General features: G+C 39.6%; 1 long non-coding RNA gene across 1 annotated transcript; it reads left to right on the top strand.

Annotated features, from left to right (window-relative positions):
• The first annotated feature begins 5,720 nt into the window (after positions 1-5,720).
• On the top strand, positions 5,721-8,497 carry LOC118626077. Its single transcript, XR_004958862.1, has 3 exons — positions 5,721-5,745; positions 5,863-5,935; positions 8,392-8,497. It is a non-coding gene; the product is annotated as an uncharacterized LOC118626077 (long non-coding RNA).
• The last annotated feature ends 95 nt before the right edge of the window (positions 8,498-8,592 follow it).

Raw genomic sequence — 8,592 nt, 5'->3', positions numbered from 1 at the left:
TCTGTCTAGTGTCCAAGCTGTATGTAAAAATAGGGGAATATGTGTACTTGATGAATGTAGTTCATTTGAATACAGTGCTAATGAGGCCCAGGTAATGGGTTTAACCCTGTGAACCCATTATTTTCATTATCCTCAATAGTCACAGATTTTATCCTTACCGGTGGCCAGCTATTCCATAAATGCATCCTGTTAGTCATTAGAAAGACAAGGGAAGAGAGTGTAGATAGCTTAAGACAAATTTATTATTGCTGAAGAAAAGCTCAAAGCACATGACCTGATGTTGGCAGGTTAGGAGCGCCAGCTTCGAATATGAAGGTCAGCATTGTAATAATGATGTATCGATATTTAATTAGAAGTGAAAGAAAATAACAGGTGTGTAGAATATTGATTTTAAGAACTAATTTCATCGGATTCCTCTTAAGTCACCAAGCAAACTCTGAAAGTGTTTTTAAAAGTGTTCGGTTAAGGAATTTAAAAAGATTATTTTATTATAACAATACTTCATTATAAGCAAAAATTCACTTTTATGTAAATAACAGTACCTTCATCCTAGCTTATGATTATTATTAAAAAGATATGTTTTCATCTGGTTATGGTAAGATGAATGACGCTTTCTAGAAGAACTAGACCTGCTGAAGTAGAGAATTCTTTCCAGGTATAATAGGAGATGAAATTCAAAAGATGGGGCCAACTGCAGAAGGGCTCTGAGTGCCCTTTTATGAATTTTGCATTTTTATCCTACAAACAATGGAGAACTGACTTCCACATGTGACATATGCTACTTCCCTTCAATGTGTGCAGCACAGTGTTGAGAATCTGTCATGTGCCAGACAATGTATGGGGTGGGACACAGCTAAATAACACACAATCCCTGATGGCAAGGATCTCACATTCTGGTAAAGAAGATAGATAAATAAAAATCCCAGGTAGCTACAATCAAAGGAGAGTTAAAGAAATTATTCCCTAATTGTTTTAGTGGCATGTTCCTTCTATGAAGGGTGTGGTCATTGTACTTTTACAGTGTGAATTACTGTGCAACGAGGCTGTCTTCACACTGTAAATGTGAATAGGGAAGGTGGGTTCTAGGTGAGTGAGAGGGTTCCACCCACCTTTCCTAACCTGGGGGGTTAAAGGTTACCTCTAGGTTTTTAAACCACCAGCAGACTAGCTGCTAATGCCTAAGAGTTATCTCTTAGTCCACTTATTTTAGATTTATGGTATCTCCTCTGCTTGTGTTATTTCTGCTTTCTTTACTCTTTAGTTAATTCTTGTTTGAATATTCTAACCATGGCTTGGCTCTCCTATAGGTATTTAAGAAAGCATAATTTGTTCATAGTTGCCAAACTTTCCCCAGAGTCATTAAGAATGCTTTTAATAGTAATCTCTAAGGGTGGTAATCAGCAAAACTGCTCCCAGGAGAAGAGGCATCTCCAGGTCGGTTCCAGGCTGTGTGGTCTACTTAACCTCTTCAGCAGGTTATTCTTCTTCCAGTGCAACTCTGTGGTGAACAGTGCCAGCTGTGCCCCAAAATTATTTCTCTACTCCACACTCATACAGTTTCATCTAGGAAGTGTCTGCCCGGCAATCTCTGCAGCTACCCGTGGCATGTGACTCATTTTTAATAACTGCACGTGAGCCGCAGCGCTGTGTGTCACTTCAAGACCAGGGTCCTTAGGCAGGGATCATGCCTCCTCCATGCCCTTCTGCTTGCTTGATGGAATTGATAAGCAGTCCCTTGGGGATAATAAAGTCCTAAGATGGAAGGAAAGTAGATCCATGCATCACTCATAGAGAATAGCCATCCTTTGATCTGAAATTCCCACCCTGGATTGTTAGATGAACAAAAAAATGGACATCTATAGTTTTTGCACTGTTATATTTTTTAGTGTATTTGTAACAATGAATAAACTGCCTTTTTATAGATTCTGTGATAATGCAATTATATTCATCATGATCATTATGGAAAGCAGCAGTGCATTAAAAATAGCACAACGCAAAATTTCTGCAAAGTAGGGGACATTTTTCAGATGATAGTCCAGTTGGAATTTTTTATTCTCACATGAAGCTATCAATGAAGCCCCTGTACTCCTACTTTAGATCACAAAACACATAAATGAGAGTAATGGCACAAACCACTTCCAGGCATTAGAAGCTGTAGCAGGCATTTTGCTAAGAGAACGAACCTTAAGTTTTAATACTTTATAGAACTGTGGATTCTGAAGGAGAGTTAGAGGAGGACTAAGTGTTCTCAGTAATTGTTATAAAAACCCTGACACTCACCATGGAGAAGACAACATAGGCCATGAAGTACTGTGAGTCGTAGCAAATAGGCAAATGGCAAAATTAGTACTAAAAAAAGGGGTGGATCCCAGCCAGTGTGGCTCAGTGCATTGAGCATCATCCCATGGACTGAGAGATCCCGGTTTGATTCCAGGTCAGGACACACACCCAGATTAAGGGCTGGATCCCCAGAAAGGCATATGCAGGAGGAGGCTGATGGGTATTTCTTTCTCATCAATGTTTCTCTCTCTCTCTTTCTTCCTCTCTCTCTCAAAAAAATCAATAAAAACATATTTAAAAAATAAAAAAAAACAATAAAATAAAAAAGGGGGATATGAGGTAGGCCAGAAAAGCAATGTTTCCCTTTGTCACATTGGCTAAGGATCAATTCCCAAGAGACAAGGTAATGAATGTTATAGCAACGCTACAAGGCATATTGGTTATAACATGTTCTCTATGTTTAATTAATGTCATATTAATGAGTGGACCTATGATCAAAATTAAAGGTAAGGTTCTAGTATGTAGAGTTCATTGATTAATTAATTATTGATAGTGAGAGTAGGGTAGAGGTTATAAGCATAAGGCTTTGGTGATAGTAAGATTGAATATAAACTTTAGCCCTGTTACATACTAACTTAATGACCCATCTAGGTTATCTTTTATTTTTTTTAATGTTCATGCGAGGATATTTTCTCAAATATCTTCAGATAGAGTAGGAGGGGGGAGAGAGAGAGAGAGAGAGAGAGAGAGAGAGAGAGAGAGAGAGAGAAACTTCGATGTGAGAGGGATACATCGACTCATTGTCTCCTACACTACCTGACCTAACAGCAACTGAGGTATGTGCCCTTGGCCGAAATCAAACCTGTGACTCTTTGGTCTGCAGGCAGACACTCTACTGCTGAGCCAAACCAGCCCAGGCTAGGTTATCTAACTTTTATGGGTCTCAATTTTTCATAGAAATATTTAATTTCTATGGGCCTATTATTTCCAATGAAAATAATAACAACTACCTCATAAGGTTATTGCAAACAAAAAATATCAGATAACTCAATACAGTGTCTAACACAGATGAATTATGAATATTAGCTCTAATTATTAATTATTAAGATGAAATGTTCTGCAGTATTTCCTTTATAAGCTAGAAAATACAATTCTTTGGAATTAAGACCTTATTTTCTCTCATTTGTTAAAAGTTTCATTTTGGACGTAAGCTTGAAACATTCTGAAAAAGGCAAGCACATTTGGCATGAGAAAGCATGATGTCTTTATTTGATTTAAAGAATGTCTTATTTACAAACTTCAAAACTTCTATCATTGAACTGATATTTTAAATATTTTTAAAAGATATTTAAGACTCTATTATCTTCCTGGTATGTTTTCACTCATTAAAAATTGCCTACATTTTGCTGATCAATTGTCTGTGATGACCAGCTCAAAAAGAATAAAATAAAAAATCAAATGGAATATGTATTTCCTTGCTTTTACAAGTTATTAACAAAAGTATAAAAATATATTAATGAACTTAAGTAATTATTAAGCACTGTTTATTTTGTCTATAAATGCCAAGTAAACATTTGATTGATTTTATAATCAAACATTCTATGTTTAAAAATGACAACACATGCATGTCAATCAATGAGCCACAAAACAAACTGTCCCCTATTACCATAGCTACCCACTCTTGAAAGAGCACCTTCACTGATGCACACTACAGATCTGAACATTTTATCAATAATCAATCCTCTATAGTTAGCAAAATCTTGACATGGTCAAGGTCAATCTTTTTGATAATTCAAATACAAAACGGTATAAAATATCTTTTCAGCATTTTATTATTATAAAAGAAATAACTTATTATGAAACTTTTCTTCTTTCTCTGAAACTATACTATTTCATTATTCTAGAATACAGTTTTAATTTTAGTACAAAACTTTTTTATAATGCCAATTAAACAATCTGAATTTTTCTCCTTCCTATTTCTGTAGCTAATCATTAGCCACTACAATTTTTCTCAAAAACTATCAAAACTTCATATTTTTATAACTTATTTCATAAGGATTCCCACTAGGGCATACATTTCAATAGCAGGATAGCATGTACCCAGGAATATCTCATTTTCTTTAAGTCAGCAGTGAATAAGTTAATTCATAGCTGCGTTTATGAGTTTTATTTATATTTGACCTGTGGTAAAAAGATTTATCTTTCAATTACTAAACTATTTTTCTCAAGTGTCAAGAAGTCATACTAGTATAAAATAGATTAATGTAGCTATAAAAGTAGTTTTTGTTTAAGTAAAGTTTGGAATTAAAAATAGGGCAGTAAGTTAAAAATCAGAATTAATCCTTGGAGTGACCAGATAGACTAGTAAAAGAAGAGAGTTGGAAGTGTGTGTATGTGGGAGTGGGGGGGGGACGGGGGGGGGGAGAGAGAGAGAGAGAGAGAGAGAGAGAGAGAGAGAGAGAGAGAAGGGGGCCGGTGTGGAAAGGGAGAGAAGAGAAAGACTGAGATTGATTTTTGAGATCAGTCCTGCAACACATCACCATTTAGATTTTTTTTTTTTTCGTATTCTGGCACAATAATATTCAAAAGATCTAGACAACCCAAACCGGTCCGTTATTCCTTACTTTGAAGACCTAAATGATACTATTTTTAAAAAGTCTCCCTGGGTAGACCAGGAAAATTATTTAAAAGCCATGGGGTAGGGTGGTAAGAGCATTCTTCAAACAGACACGACCTTTTCTCTGTTTCTTGTACCGCTCTCCTCAACCCAGCCAGAAAACCCAGACAAGTTTATTTACACACACACCCGCACACGCATGCACACACACTCCACACGCAGCAGAGAGTGGCGGAAACGCCCTCTTTCCATCCCTTCCAAACAATTATCTCTGACAGCAAAAGAAAATAATCAACAGCCCTGTGTGCTGGCGGCTGAGCCGGGGAGCCAGCGCGGGGAGGGAGGGCGAGCCGGGAAACGTGGCTCCGCAGCCGCGCAGAGGATTTGTGAAGGGAGCGCGGGCCCGCGTGCGCCTCTTGTTCCCCGTGTAATTTGCAGCCAATCATCAGTAGGTGTCCGCGTCCCTGCGTCCTCCTCACCTCCGTGCAGATCGCCCCCGCCCCTGCCCCCGCCTCCTCCCTCGCGCTCCCCTCCCCCAGCAACCACACACGCACACGCACACACACATACAAACAGAGAGAGAAGGGGGGGCAGGGTGAGAGAGAGAGGAGAGAGAGAGAGAGAGGAGAGACTCCCCGGCTCCCTCCCTCCCTCGCACACAGCGACTGGAGACGGACGGAGAGCAACGCGCTGGGAGAGGAGAGACCACCGAGAACAGCCCCGCGCTCTCACACATACACTCACACTCGGCTCTTTCCTCTCCCCCCACCTCCTCCTCCTTCCACCCCCACCACTAACACCATCTCCTCCTCCTTCTCTCTGCAACAAGAAAAAAAAGCCATTTACAGGTATTTTTTTGATCCGCATATTTATTTATCCCCCCTCCCCAACAGTTTGTTTACAAGTATTAAAGTTGTAATTGGGAGCTGCCAAGACACATCTGGATTTGTGTTTCTTTGTGTTAGGGGTGATGTGCAACTAATTAAAGGCAGACTGGCAGCGTCTGCAAATTCTAAGGCTCCCCAAATAAAAAGACTGGTAAGTGATTGTTCTTTCTCTTTCTCTGGCTTTTTTCTCTTAAATGTTTGCTGTCCGTTGGGATTGTAAAAGTAGATTATTAATGCTGGACTCCAGCAATAAAAGGCGTCGCTGTATTAATTTATTAATTAATCTGCACCCGCCCCTCCTCCTGAATGTTAAATATGACCTTTGATCTCTATGTCTCTGGTAGACCAGACATACAATATTAGACATGTACAGTCACATTGTTTAAAGGCAAAACAGGATCATGAAGTGTGGATGTCTAATTTAGCTTTGGAATAGGACTATAGTTATTTGTGTGTTTTATTTTGCTTTTTAAAGAAAATCCAAACAATAGCTGTGGCTTAGGTACCTTTTTCATGCTCCAGAGATGCATTGATTAAACAATAATGACCTGGATCCTGGGCACAGTCATTTTCTACAGTTCCTGGTGGCATTAAACCTTGAGGGAGGGAGGGGGAGGTGATGGCAATAAGAAAAGCAAGGGAAGCTTCTGTTTGGAAACACCACTCTAATACTCTGAAAAAGGGATGTTAAATTATTTCTTTATTGGGAACAAGGTCAAAAGACTAAAATTTTGAAAATTTTCCCTCCACTCAATGTGATGATATCTAATGCATGGTTGGCATAACTAGTTTTTACTGAGTAGCAGTTATTATGGTCTTGGAGTTATAATGTGATTCACAGAAACTGAAGCTATATGCATATTCTTGCTGTGTCTTCCCCCACCTCCTTGGAAGCATCAAGAATGTTTAGCCAGGAGCATTTTGGGGGCACCCTTTGTATTGCTATCAGAGCTCTGAAGGGAGCAGTTTTTCCTAATGCGAAACCACAGAGGTGGTTCCTGAGTGATTAGGGACTTGCTGTGATTGAAAGATGCCTGCTAGCTTCTAATCCAGCCTGGGGTGAGGTTCCTTATCTTGATTTACTTTGCCTAATAGGGATTTGTTTACATAAACCCCTCTTTTTAGGGCACCTCATCAGTAGGTCCTGAAGTTTTTGCACTTGGAGTTTGGGCATAAATGGTTCATTAATTTAATTATAAGCATAATTACTATAATTGATATCCATTTTGAACTGAGTATTTGAGACTGAGACTACTGGGCCCCATTTAGAATTCCCTGAACTCCACAGTCTAGACCAATATGTGGGCTTCAAAAGATGTCACAAAAAGATATTCTGGCCTAAAAAAAAAAAATCTGGAAACAAAGAAACTGTTTTTTTGGGTTAATATACACTTTATGTCTTTGCTTTTCTTCTTAAAAGGCTGTGGTGTACCTCTCCCTCTGTAATAAACAACTAAAATACCTCTTCCTAAAGCACAATAATGGTCTGTAAGCAAAGAGATGAATGCAAATATCCACTTAACATTAAACTTTTTTCTTATAAGGAGCAACAGAAAAACATAATTTTAATGCTTATTTCTTCAGGTAAACAACACCTTAAGAGATACCTCTCCCATTTACTTAATGTAAAAACCAGTGACTGTGAGAGATCCTTAAAAAAAAAAAAAAAAAAAAAAAAGTCTCATGCTTTCTTCTTATCTTGGGAAGAGACAGGAATCTCCATTAGGAATTATTAGGAATATTCTTGCAGAGGCACTTGGTTTAAAACCTGTGACATTATTTGTGTTACTTAATTTTTTTTTTAAATCTAGTCCATCTTTCTTTTCTTTCTTTCTTTTAAACAAGTAGAACACCGCCCTCTTACCCCCACCAAGCCCCACCACCAAATGGCTTGTACAATTGAGACCTGTCCTTGGTCCTTTGAATTAAGACCCTAACAGAGCCAGCTGTGCTGGGATTCAAACTAATGACCGCAGACACAGAAGGACACTGTGGCAGCTGGTAGTTCTTTTTTCCCCCCTGCCTCTTTAGTTCAGATTGTATGTGGGCAGTCTCTTAGTTCTCAGTTGTATTGTGTTTGCTTACAGTTTATACTCGGCTGTATTGTAGACTTTCTCCGTACTTCATTTGCTAATTTCCTGTTCATTTTCCTCAAAGAGCCATTGCTGTTTTCTACTTTACAGCATTTGCATGCCCAGGCAGCACTTGTTCACACATTTCATAATGTTTAAATGCCCTCTGCTTATAGGTAGTATCGCCCTCCCACCCCTGATTTGCATGTCTTTAGCACTCCAATTGCCCTTTTCCCTCGGCATTTGTCACCCCCGTCTTTCCTCTTTCCTTGGGTATCCAGGCTATTAATACATTTTCTCAGGAGGGTTATAAGAATAGGGGGGAGGAGCTGTGGTGTGCTGGAGGGAGGGAGGGAGCGGGGTTGGGAAGGTGGTGGCGGTGGGGAGGGGGTCATGTCTTGATGATTGTTATGCAAACGACCTGACGAAGAATGTGGGAGCTTTCAGTGTCTGTGGCGGGGTAGTGAGGGGGGCTGTTTATTTATTTTAATCATTTTCCTCGTGCAGCTCGTTGGAATGACTTTCTTTATTTTAGTTGTAACAGTTGGAGGATAATGCAAAGGAAGACGCTGCCTGGGAATTCACCGTCTGTGGAAATGCGCCCCAGAGAGGAATAAAGCAGTCCTCACCTTGCTCTCCCTACCCGGACCCACATTCCCCTCCTGCCTCGGCCCCCACCCCAACACCACCATCACCCCTTTCCCTCCCCCCCACCTTCCCCCCTTTCCCACCCAGG

The sequence above is a fragment of the Molossus molossus genome, unplaced genomic scaffold (assembly GCF_014108415.1).
Source record: "Molossus molossus isolate mMolMol1 unplaced genomic scaffold, mMolMol1.p scaffold_m16_p_1, whole genome shotgun sequence".
Lineage (NCBI taxonomy): Eukaryota > Metazoa > Chordata > Mammalia > Chiroptera > Molossidae > Molossus > Molossus molossus.
This window is presented reverse-complemented; position numbering and strand designations above follow the sequence as displayed.